The following is a 12,857-nucleotide window of genomic DNA, read 5'->3' on the forward strand; positions in this document are numbered from 1 at the left end:
ACCACCAGAGAGACTCAACCTGTGATCCCAATAAGACTTTGGGGGGGAGGTGATGTCATGTATTCAACCAGCATTGTAACCCATGTATAATCTGACCTAAGTTGTACACTGTGAGAACAATGACCACTCGGTGGGAGACACTCCTAACCTGGACCTTCAGGTATAAAAGGGGAAGCTCCACCCACCTTCATCTCTTGCAGTGCTAAGGAATAAAGGACAGGTCATAGACTGACCTTCTCTCAAGCATGGGCCTCGTGTGCATTTATACTATATAGTAAGGACATATCATACTCAATCTATCATCATAAGGTAACCCCCTCATCTCCAGAATCAGCCTAGTGAATCGTCTCTGTACCCGCTCCAAAGCTAGTATATCCTTCCTTAAGTAAGGTGACCAAAACTCACTCTCCCCCCAGCCTCTCACACTCCCCTCCCAGCCTCTCCCTCTCTCTCCCCCCCCAGCCTCTCTCTCTCTCCCCCCCCCAGCCTCTCACACTCCCCTCCCAGCCTCTCCCTCTCTCCCCCCCCAGCCTCTCTCTCTCTCTCCCCCCCCCAGCCTCTCTCTTCCCCCAGCCTCTCTCTCCCCCCAGCCTCTCTCACTTTCCCCCCAGCCTCTCTCACTCTCCCCTCAGGCTCTCTCACTCCCTCCAGCCTCTCTCCCCCATCCTCTCTCTCTCGCTCTTTCTCTCCCCCCCCAGGCTCTCTCTCTCTCTCTCTCCCTCCAGCCTCTCTCTCTCTCTCTCCCTCCAGCCTCTCTTCCTCCAGCCTCTCTCCCTCTCTCCCCCAGCCTCTCTCACTTTCCCCCCAGCCTCTCTCACTCTCCCCCGCCAGCCTCTCTCTCCCTCCCCCGCCAGCATCTCTCTCTCTCTCCCTCCAGCCTCTCTCCCTCTCTCCCACCAGCCTCTCTCCCTCTCTCCCCCAGCCTCTCTCACTCTCCCCCCAGCCTCTCTCACTCTCCCCCCAGCCTCTCTCTCTCCCCCCCGCCAGCCTCTCTCTCTCCCGCCAGCCTCTCACCCTCTCTCCCCCCAGCCTCTCTCTCCCCCCAGCCTCTCTCACTTTCCCCCCAGCCTCTCTCACTCTCCCCCCAGCCTTTCTCACTCTCCCCCAGGCTCTCTCTCTCTCCCTCCAGCCACTCTCCCTCTCCCCCCTCCCAGCCTCTCTCCCTCTTCCCCCTGCCTCTCTCTCTCTCTCTCCCTTCAGCCTCTCTCTCTCTCCCCCCCCCAGCCTCTCTCTCTCCCCCCCAGCCTCTCTCCCTCTCTCCCACCAGCCTCTCTCCCTCTCTCCCCCAGCCTCTCTCACTCTCCCCTCAGCCTCTCTCACTCTCCCCCCAGCCTCTCTCTCTCCCCCCCCCCCAGCCTCTCTCTCTCTCTCTCTCTCTCTCTTCAGCCTCTCTCTCTCTCTCTCTCCCCCCCCCCACCCCCCAAGCCTCTCGCTCTCTCGCTCTCTCTCCCCTAGCCTCTCTCTCTCTTTCCCCCCCAGCCTCTCTGTTATGTCTGTGATGTACTTATGAATGACTCCACGAGGCAATGTGTTGTACTCAAACTGTAGTGATCTTGGTCCTTTATTCCAAACTCCAGAGTGAGGCACAAGATGGTGGCTAGCCTTTTATACAGCCGCTGCCACCAGGGCAGGAAACCCCGGTCTCCACCAGTTGCACCCTCTAGTGGTGCCAGCATAGTATATACACAGTGCAACCCTTATTGATAATACATCAGGTAAACAAATCTCTATCTTGTGCAACTATACAGTGACTACACAGAGAGTATATCTATAGTCTGCATATATAACATCACTCTCCCCCAAGTCCTTTGTGCCAATATCTTTGCACTATGTGCTCTGGCTGAGCTCTCCCCAGACTTAAGTGCCAATAGCCCTTGCACCTTGGCTGTGCTTTGGCTTGGCTTTCCCCCTGTTAACCCCCAATTCATTTTGCCACCATGGTGGGTAGTGGTTACCAGTTTGGATGGTTCGTTGATATAGTGGAGGTTCCAGTAGGTTCTGGGTGTGATCCATGTGTGTGTCCATGGTTACATACGTTCATTTCCCGCCCAGCCACAGCGAGATCATGCAGCTGGCCCGTTACATTAACATACAGGATCAGACACAGTGCAAGTACAAAGAAAGGAAGAAGAAAATTTTTTTTACAGTTTGTATCATGACACCTTGGTTCAGTGACTTTCATTTGTTACGTTTTACGGTCGTGCACCAGGATTGGGTAGATTGCATAATTAGTTCAGTCATGGTCAGTATTGAGGTAGCAGTACAGGTATGCGAGGACGCTAGTTCCAGAGCAACCGGAGAGAGTCGTCTGATGGCTGCGCTGTGCTCCCTGCTGGCGTGGGCTTGGTTCGCTCACCTTGCCAGGACTCAGGGCCTTTGCCGTTGCCCAGTGGTGGACAGAGCCACAGATGTGTGTGGCCTCCCTGTCCTCCTTTGAGGGCTGCAGAATCTTCTGCCTGCTCTCTAACGGTGTTAGGAACCTGGCTGTTCCAGGTCCTGTTTGGGTAACTCGTTGGTTCTGACCTTTCGCTCCCGGACATGGCCGAGGTAGCGACTGGATCTGGGAGCTGCACCGTCTCCACACAGGTGGTGGGCAACGGCGGCCGACTGCGCGTATTGGCGCTGTTTTCGTTTCCAGGTCCGTGGCGAATAGTGCCATCGAATGCCTGCAGCGTGGGATAGACCTGGGGTTGGGTATCAGGATCAGTACCTTTACCCTCCCAAATTCACTTGCTTGCTACTTTTGGGGACACTGTATTCCCGACATCTCACAACAACATTTTGTTCACAATCTTAATCGGTTCGTTACATTGATTGCCATGGATACAATGTCTCTTTAAGTTCAGTTGGTTGCAGGTCTCCTTTAAGTGAACCCTGCTGACTTTACCCCAATCAAATCTTTTGTTAGACACCACGTGTTGGTCCCTCAGCGTTGCACCTCGTGGTGTGGCCGCGGCCATCTTTTGTTTCAGCCACGCTGCACCTCACTGCAGCAGGGATGTGATCTTGTCTCTGTCCTCGAGGTCGACTGCCTTGATCCTTCCCTCCCGCGATTCTGCCACAAAAGCTGGAAGAGTGCCTGTGAATTCGATCTTCCTCCCCAGGAGTCCTGCCACTGGAGCCGGGAAGGTACTTTTAGGTTATTCCAGTCGGATCATTGCCACGCAGTTGTGATAGACGGTCTGTGCCTCAGGTGCTGCGCTGGTCTGTTCTCTAGTCCCTGGCCCAAGCGAAGGTGAGGTTTTGCTCTGCCTCTGAGCACGGTGGACATCGATTGCTGGAGTGAAGGGGTCTTCCAATTTCCACTGGATCTTCCCCATCCACCTTCTTCCGAGTAGCGTTGGACCATCACCTACAACAATCCACAGAGATAACTTGTGCACCACGCCATTATGGATTACATTTACATCCGCACTACCAAGGACTGGTATCAGCTCCTTGGTGTAGGTGTCAACTTTTCCTGTACTAGAACCAGCTCGCGTCGTTTATCGTTCCATAGCCTCTCAAAGGCATCCTGGCTCATCACTGACTGGCTCGCTTCCATGAAGACTGGAACGCCGTTTATCTCGACTTCCATCTTCACTGGAGGACAATCGGTGGTGCAGGTATACACTCCATGCACTTCTTCTTGGGGCTGAGTTGCCTCTCTGGCCAAATCATCATACTCCCCGCTGGATTCAAAGTCATCTACCAACTCCTCTGCTAGACGGTGAGTCATATTTCTTTTACACATACGCTGGAGGTGGCCCTTCATGTTACAGGTTTTGCATACATACTCAGCAAACTGACACTGGTGAGCCCTATGGTTTCCACCGCAACGTCAGCATGGTGCTACTCGATTAGCACCCCTCGGCGGACTCTGAGTTCTGGAACTCTGAGGTCTGTATTCTCTGCCCTACAGTCTTGCCTGTGAAAGGCACCATTCTGTGTACAGTATTTGCCGGGTTTGAGTCCACAGGATGAATAATTTGCTTGGTGCTGCAGGTCGAGGTCATGAACGCCTGATTGATGTTGATGGCCTTCTGCAGGTTGACTGTGGTGTCGGCAGATAATAGCTTGTGAAGGAGGCCCTCGTGGCCAATTCCTATAATGAAGATGTCTCACAATGCTACGTTGAAGTGCGTGCCAAAATCACACGGTGCCGCAAGTCTCCAGAGGTTGGCAGCATATTTTGCAATCTCCTGGCCCTCAGATCTGCAATGAGTGTAGAATCTGTGCCTGGCTGTAAGGATGCTCTCTTTTGGTTTTAATTAGTCACGAATTAGTTCAGTCAGCTCATTGTATGTCTTATCCTTGGCCTTCGTGGATGCCAGAAAGTCTCTGACGAGGCGGTAGACCTCGGGCCCACAACTGCTCAGCAGTATAGCCTTGCGCTTCTCTGCCGATGTATCCGTCTCCCCTGCCAGGTCGTTTGCCACGAAATATAGCTTGAGCCTTTCCGTGAAGGCATCCCAATCATCACCCTCTGCGAACTCTTTTAGTGTGCCAAAGGTAGCCATAATCATGTGAAAGGCCGTATTCTCATCACCAGTTGTTATGTCTGTAATGTACTTATGAATGACTTCACGAGGCAATGTGTTGTACTCAAACTGTAGTGACCTTGGTCCTTTATTCGTAACTCCAGAGTGAGGCACAAGATGGTGGCTACCCTTTTATACAGCCCCTGCCACCAGGGCAGGAAACCCCGGTCTCCACCAGTTGCACCCTCTAGTGGTGCCAGCATAGTATATACACAGTGTAAACCTTATTGATATACATCAGGTAAACAAGTCTCCATCTTATGCAATTATACAGTGACTACACAGAGAGTATATCTATAGTCTGCATATATAACACTCTCTCACCCCCCAGTCTCTCGTTCTCCCCCCAGCTTCTCTCTCTCTCCCCCCAGTCTCTCTCTCTCTCCCCTAGCCTCTCTCTCTCTCCCCTAGCCTCTCTCTCTCTCCCCCCAGTCTCTCTCTCTCTCCCCTAGCCTCTCTCTCTCTCCCCCCAGTCTCTCTCTCTCCCCCCAGCCTCTCTCTCTCTCCCCCCCCAGCCTCTCTCTCTCTCCCCCAGCCTCTCTCTCTCTCCCCCCAGCCTCTCTCTCTCCCCCAGTCTCTCTCCCTCTCTCCCCCAGCCTCTCTCTCGCTCTCAGCCCCCAAGCCCGGCCGCTCTCGGCCTCTCGGCATCACGTGGATGGATTGATTCAGGCCGGGGGTCGGGGTGGGGGTGGGGGCGCGGGGGGGCGGAGTGTGGGGGTGGGGGGTGGCAGAGCTTGACAGGTGGCGGTGCTTGTCACATGTCTGTCAAACAAAGTGCAGTACGGGCACGGGCGGGGGTGAGGCTTGATCTAAAAAAGTGCACTACAAGTAGTTACATCATAGATTTAAAGCAATTGGTAGAAGGATTCGAGGGGAGTTGAGGAAACATGTCTCATGGTGGGGGTCTGGAACTCACTGCCTGAAAGGCTACGGACCAAGAGTTGACAGTTTGATAGGCTGGGTAGCTCGTTGTCGGCTGGTGTGGACACGATGGGCCGAAATGACCTTCTTCTGTGCCGTAAATTTCTACGATTCCATGATTCTTTGATAGTGAGAGTCACTATATCGTCATAGGCGGTCCCTTGGAATCGAGAAAGACTTGCTTCCACTCTTAAAATGAGTTCTTAGGTGGCTGAACAGTCCAATACTAGAACCACAGTCCCTGTCACAGGTGGGACAGATAGTCGTTGAGGGAAGGGGTGGGTGGGACTGATTTGCCACACGCTCTTTCCACTCCCTGCGTTTGATTTCTGCATGCTCTCGGCGACGAGACTCAAAGTGCTCAGCGCCCTCCCGGATGCAGTTCCTCCACTTAGGGTGGTCTTTGGCCAGGGTCTCCCAGGTGTTGGTGGGGATGTTGCATGGTGTCTTACAGGATGGGAGAGACTGCAGGGAGGCTACAGCACATGGCGTCAGTATATGCACCTCCATTCCAACAGTGTGCAGTCTGTCGCACAAATCAGACAAGGTTCCCACTCCCGATTAACCTTCCCAGCAATCTCAAGTGCAACTATGGAAACAGGTTGCCATTGGGCTGACCGGGAAAGTGTGTTCCACACACGTCACAGAATCTCAGGGTGCGATTATCCAGGATTGTTTTGTTCTTCCTAGATAATGAAACGCTTCTAGGATTTTTAAACCTTGACAGGAACACAAGCTTCTTTCCATCAGTTCCAAATATCAGTCCCACAGCAGTGCAGGAATGTGCTGACAATTCCTTGAAGGTTCATGTTTACCCATTTCGCTTCCTGGCCCTGTACATGATGTCATTCGAGCCTGACTAGCGTCAAGAAATTGGCTGATTGGGAGTGGCCTCCTCATACCAACGCGGGGAGTGGTGCAGTGTTTATTTTACTATTATTCAGAAAATACAAAGCTCACAAGAGGTGCGACACACATCAGCATTTAGTTATCCTGGATTGGATAAGTCGCTGCTTGCATAATTTGGAAAGGTTTTAAAGTTTTATATTTTGGGATCTCCCTGCAACCCACGCCCCCCCCCCCCGCGCCACCATGGACCTTTAGTTAAAGGCACTGGCACTGGGAGTGGATAGTCCCAGGCCCATCATTGGCCTAAATTGGTTGTGGGAGTGGCATTGATCTGGGCATTCCTGGGCTTGGGAGGAAAAATCCACCAGGGTTCCCGCTCTTGACCATTGTCCGGTGACTCCTGCTGGAAAGTGCATTGGGGCGAGGGAAGGATAGAGTTCAGCAGTGGTGCTGAGACTACAGTCGAATAGTTTGGAAACACACCGCCACTTGGACAAGGTACGGAAAAGTGGCCTGTGCTGATGTTCCAGCGAAAATTACCACCGACCTGATCAAATTCTTGGGAAGAAATTCATCGCTAATATTGCTCTCTGCTGACTCCCTACTTCACAATCAAAATGTTTGATCCGTTTTCACCAATTTTCTTCCCTTTCCACCCCCTTTTGCTAAAGGTACGAGCTCATTCTGGGGCACTGTATCATGCATGCCAGCTGCCCTCTGGTACCTCTTGCGGGCACCACCGCGGATTGGGAGGATAAAAGAGCTGGAGCGCGGGCGCTACAACATGGTGGGCAAACTTCCAAGTGTGGGGCTGATACGCAACGGTCACCATACGTTAAAAAAATCCACGCACAGGCATCTTCCACCCCTGGAGTTCAGGACTGGAACATCGGGTCCTTCATTGAAACATCTGTGAACACTTGTGGAAGCAAGTCATCCTCGTTCGAGGGACCGCCTATGATGATGATGGTACCTCATTCAAGCAGACCAATTTTCACTATCAGCCTTGGCATTGAGAATTGGCAGACTATTCGATCACAGGGAGCGTCACAGTTCTGACTATTACAAGCCTGATGCCCTTTGAACTTGATGAAATGGACTTTGCTTTTTTGGAACTGAACACTGTGTTTGGCTTCAGTTCAATACATGAGTTCAGAGCCACAATTAACTCCTATTTGATTCTCTGAGTAGTTTCAGTTGTTACGTTGGGTGTGAAGGTTTAATGTTTATTGTCACAGTAACTGCCACGTCTTTAGTTGTATGTCACCAACAAACTCACTGGTTTATGTTTCGAGCTGTGCCCGAAACATATTGCATGCTTACCAGCTCTAGTCACAGTCAAAGTTGTCACATCAAATTTGTATTACCTGGAAACTAAAATCATCCTTTCACATCAATGTTCTGCAGATATCATGCCACTACTACGGTAATCAAATTGGAATTTACATCCACTTCCAGTACACTTACATAGGTTGCTCGGAGAATGCTAAGTCCCCACCCATTTCCTCTCTCCTTTTGTACCTGTCTTAGCTGTGGTTCAGTGGGTAGCAGTCATGTTTTTGAATCAGAAGGTTGTGGGTTCAAGTCCCACTCCAGAGACTTGAGCACAGAAATCTAGGCTGACACTCCAGTGCAGTGCTGAGGGAGTGCTGCACTGTCGGAGGTGCCATCTTTCAGATGAGACGTTAAAAACCAAGACCTCATCTACTCTCTCAAGTGGATGTAAAAGATCCCATGGCACTATTTCGAAGAAGAACAGAGGAGTTTATCCCTGGTGTTCTGGTCAATATTTATCCCTCAATCATCATCACTAAAAAACAGATGATCTGGTCATTATCACATTGCTGTTTGGCAAATTGGCTGCCGTGTTTGCTACATTACAACAGTGACTACACTTCAAAAAAGTACGTAATTAACTGTAAAGTGCTTTGGGACGTCCAGTGGACATGAAAGGTGCTATATAAATGCAAGACTTTTCTTTTATGGGAGAGGGAACAAAGGTAGACTTTCTCACTTTTAGCTCACGAGAGTTAATTGCCCACGATATCACCCTCGGTCAGATGAAGAACGATTTTTTTATGTGTGCAAGGTGCTGACTGTGGTTGGATCGGCTGGGATGAAGTAGGGTGGGAGGAGGAGGCGTGCAGAGCATAAACACTGGCATGGATCAGTTGGGCTGAATGGCCCTTTTTCTGTGCTGTAAACTCTATGTAAAACTGGCTCCATGGAGGCACCTAATGGCCAGAGCCTGCACTACACCGTGACAGTTGACATACCCAAATTGAATGGAAAATGCTGACATAGCAATTTGCAATAGTAAATGACAGAAAAGCGTGACCAAAAATCAGGCGGTAGGATTTGCAAAAGTGCAAGATTTTTAATAATATATTATATATATTTTTTTTTAATGTATAAATTATTCCGCTTAACAAGTTGAGGGATGACATTGCTGGAGATTGGAACACTTATTCCAAGTTATACTTCTACAGGATAATTATCCAACCTCATTCTCCCAGTATTCTTGCATTATAACAGTGACTACACTCCAAAAGTACTTCATTGGCTGTGAATCGCTTTAAGACAACTGGTGGTCTTAAAAGGTGCTATATAAATCCAAGGCTTTCTTCTTTCAGTTGGGAACCTTGCCCATTGTCAGACATTCGGGCTTGCAATGTGCCCGATTTTCTGTCTTTTAATTGGAATGATTAAATGCAGAGTGAAACCCGTTACTGGACCACAATAATGAACATTAACCTCGATCCTGGAAGAGCGAGACTTATTTAAGGGGTTTTTATTTCCTATATCAGCCATCTTTGTGGGATCACCCAGTCATGTCCACTTCCTGTCACGTGCTCAATATCCATTTGTAACTGGATTGGGACAGCCTGAACAGAGATGGTTAAATACCCCATGAAACAGAACAACAATTTTTCTACTGGGACCCTGGGAATGCAAGTTATTGGGGTTACGTGGTGGAGGATAAAGCTCAGTATCAAACTTTCTGTACCTGCCCTGGGTGTAATGTATTTGCTTCATGGGTTCTTTGCTTAAGAATTCATAGCAACACATTGCTATTAAGAACGAGTTGGTTTATTAGCAAAAGATTTAACAATCACACAACACATTACCAGTTCATCCACCAAGCTCACAACCACCTGCTTCATCGTGGATCCCCCGAAACTAACTGGCTGGGGTTTTATTGAGTCTTGTGAACATCATGTGACTGGCGAAGCCACTCCCAACTCAATAGCTCTACAAACCTGTGAGCATCCTCACGGATGCATAGATTACATCGGGGAGGATAACAACCACCAGCTTCAGGGTCAGAATATTCTGTACATATACTAGAGGTTTTGAGAAATTGGTTTTTATTCCCTGGAGTACCGGAGATTGAGGGGTGATCTGCTTAGGGTTTTTTTTAAATGTTAAATGGATTTGATTGGGTCTTTAATGGAAAAACTATTTCCTCTGGTAGGGGAAGCAAGAACAAGTTGACATAATCTTATAATTCGTGCTTCAGGGAATGGTCTCCCAGTGTAGGGTTAAAGTAGGCACAGTATTGCTACAGAGCTGGAACTATCCCAGCCCTCAGCAGTGGTGAAGGTTCTCGATTAAAATTATAGGCTCTGGAATTTTAATTGAAGGTGTCCATTCCAGACATGAATGCTGCATTTAACCCTCAACAGCACCACTGAAACAGACTATCGGGTATGCCTCTCGTTGCTGTTTGTGGGAGCTTGCTGTGCTCAAATTGGCTGCTGTGTTTATCTCTACAGTGGCTACATTTCAAAAGTACTTAATTGGCTGTGAAGCGCTTTGGGATGTCGTGAGGATGTGAAGGACACTATATAAATGTAAGTACTTCATTACATTTTTAGAAAAAACTTGCAAATCCCACAGCCAGATGGGCAGTAAAGGTAAAGAGATGTACGGACGCGACAGGGGAAAGTGAACCCTAAACATAGAAACATAGAAATTTACAGCGCAGAAGGAGGCCATTTTGGCTCATCGTGTACGGGCCGGCCGACAAAGAGCCACACGGCCCTCGGTCAGCGGCCCTGAAGGTTACATATAAACCTATGAACAATGAACAATGGCGGAAAGGCAAAGAGCACCCAGCCCAACCAGTTCGCCCCACACAAATGCGACACCCCTTACATTGAAACATTCTACACTCCACCCCAACCAGAGCCATGTGATCTCCTGGGAGAGGCAAAAACCAGATAAAAACCCAGGCCAATTTGGGGGAAAAGAAATCTGGGAAAATTCCTCTCCGACCCATCCAGTTGATCAAAACTAATCCAGGAGATCACCCTGGCCGTATTCGATTCCCTGCAGTACTTACCATCGTATCTGTGCCAGCCAACAAGAGGTTATCCAATCTAATCCCAATTACCAGCTCTAGGTCCGTAACCCTGCAAGTTATAGCACTTTAAGTGCCCATCCAAACACCTTTTAAATGTGGTGAGGGTTTCTGCATCTACCACCCTTCCAGGCAGCGAGTTCCAGACCCCCACAACCCTCTGCGTGAAGAAGTCCCCCCCTCAAATCACCTCTGAACCTTCGACCTTCCACCAACCACCTTAAAACTATGCCCCCTCATAATTGACCCCTCCACCAATGGAAACAGGCCCTTGCTATCCACTATAAACAGACAAGAGGCAGGCAGGAGAAGAGGACAAGGAAGAAGAGATGACACGTTGTTACTTGCCGATACTCTGCTGCCCCTGTGGTGGATGCAGCTTTCCGCTTTAGCCTCATTTATGTGTTAGACCTGAGTCCAGGGCCAGGATTTTCCCCAGGTAGGTGGGCTGGGGGTAGGGCCTCTGAGGCAGGCGGGTTTCCTGCAGGACCTGCTGACTTTAACGGCGGGGCCTGGTTTGAATGTGAGGCCTCAGATTCTCGCCCGCAGCCAGTCCGCTTGAGTGACTGGTTGGCTGTGGTGGGGGGGAGGGCAGCGGGGGGGGGGGGGGGAGAAGGTTAGGCCTCAAAAGCTAGGGGCTTCTGGGGAGGGATCATTGGAGGAGGATCGTCAATCGGCCGGGGATCGGTGGCGGGGGGGGAGGGGTAGTTGGCTGGAGATCATGGGGTAATGGGTCGTTTCTTGATAGTCAACAGCATTACCATCACCAAATCCCCCACCGTCAAATCCTGAGGTCACCATTGATAAGAAACTTAACTGGACCAGCCACATAAATATTGTGGCAACAAGAGTCGGTCAGAGGCTGGGTATTCTACGACAAATGTCTCACCTCCTGACTCCCCAAAGCCTTTCCACCATCTACAAGGCACAAGTCAGGAGTGTGATGGAATAATCTCCATTTGCCTGGATGAGCACAGCTCCTACAACACTCAAGAAGCTCGACACCATCCAGGACAAAGCAGCCCACTTGATTGGCACCCCATCACCACTTTAAAAATTCTCTCCCTCCACCACCGGCGCCCCCTGGCTGCAGTGTGTACCATCTACAAGATGCACTGCAGCAACTCGCCAAGGTTTCTTCGACAGCACCTCCCAAACCCGCGACCTCTACCACCTGGGCAAGGACAAGGGCAGCAGGCGCATGGGGACACCATCACCTGCAACTTCCCCTCCAGGTCACACACCATTCTGATTCAGAAATATATCAACATCGTCGCTGGGTCAAAATCATGGAACTCCCTCCCTAACAGCACTGTGGGAGAACCTTCACCACACGGACTGCAGCGGTTCAAGAAGGCGGCTCACCACCACCTTCTCAAGGGCTATTAGGGATGGGCAATAAATGCCGGCCTTGCCAGCGACGCCCACATCCCAGGAACCAGTAAAATTGCTGCGGTGTCTTCCCAGAGTCGCAGCTGTTCCCAGAAACAGACAGTAGGAGCAGGCTGCCACATGTAAAGGCCCCAGGGCATTCAAGGGTGTGCCCTGAAAGTTTCTCTGGCATGCATTCATGAGCTTACAAAATTGTTCACAAATTTTATTTCCAAGTGAATTCCTTGAGGTCTTTTCTAAAGTACCTCAGCCATTCATCGGGTTACCAAGCCTTCCAGATTGCCCAGGAAGTTCCCAGGAATTTCCTAATTAATTCATTAATCCGAGGCCCCGTCTGCCCTCTCAGAGCACATATTTCGAAGAGGAGATCCTACTTCGCAGAAGAGCAGGGGAGTTCTCCCCGCTGTCCTGGCCAATATTTATCCCTCAACCAACAGATTACCTGGTCATTATTACATTGCTGTTGGTGGGAGCCTGCTGTGTGCAAATTGGCTGCTGCATTTCCCACATTACAACCGTGACTACATTTCGGAAGTACTTTATTAGCTGTAAAGCACTTTGAGAAGTCCTGAGGATGTGAAAGGTGCTATATAAGTGAATACTTGCGAGCAATTAGGGAGATTAACAACTAATGATATCATTTTCGGGGGGCGGGGAGACTTTGAGGCCTCCCGCTGAGCAGTTAGCGGGTGGCAGGACCCCGAAACTGGCCAGCTTTGACCTCTAGGCCCATTCCCGCTAACCGTCTATCACCTTCCCAAGAGCCTAGTGCCAGGTGACCAAACCACTTGCCTGAGTCAGGTGATGGGGGC

The sequence above is a fragment of the Pristiophorus japonicus genome, chromosome 22, assembly GCF_044704955.1.
Source record: "Pristiophorus japonicus isolate sPriJap1 chromosome 22, sPriJap1.hap1, whole genome shotgun sequence".
Taxonomy (NCBI): Eukaryota; Metazoa; Chordata; class Chondrichthyes; family Pristiophoridae; genus Pristiophorus; species Pristiophorus japonicus.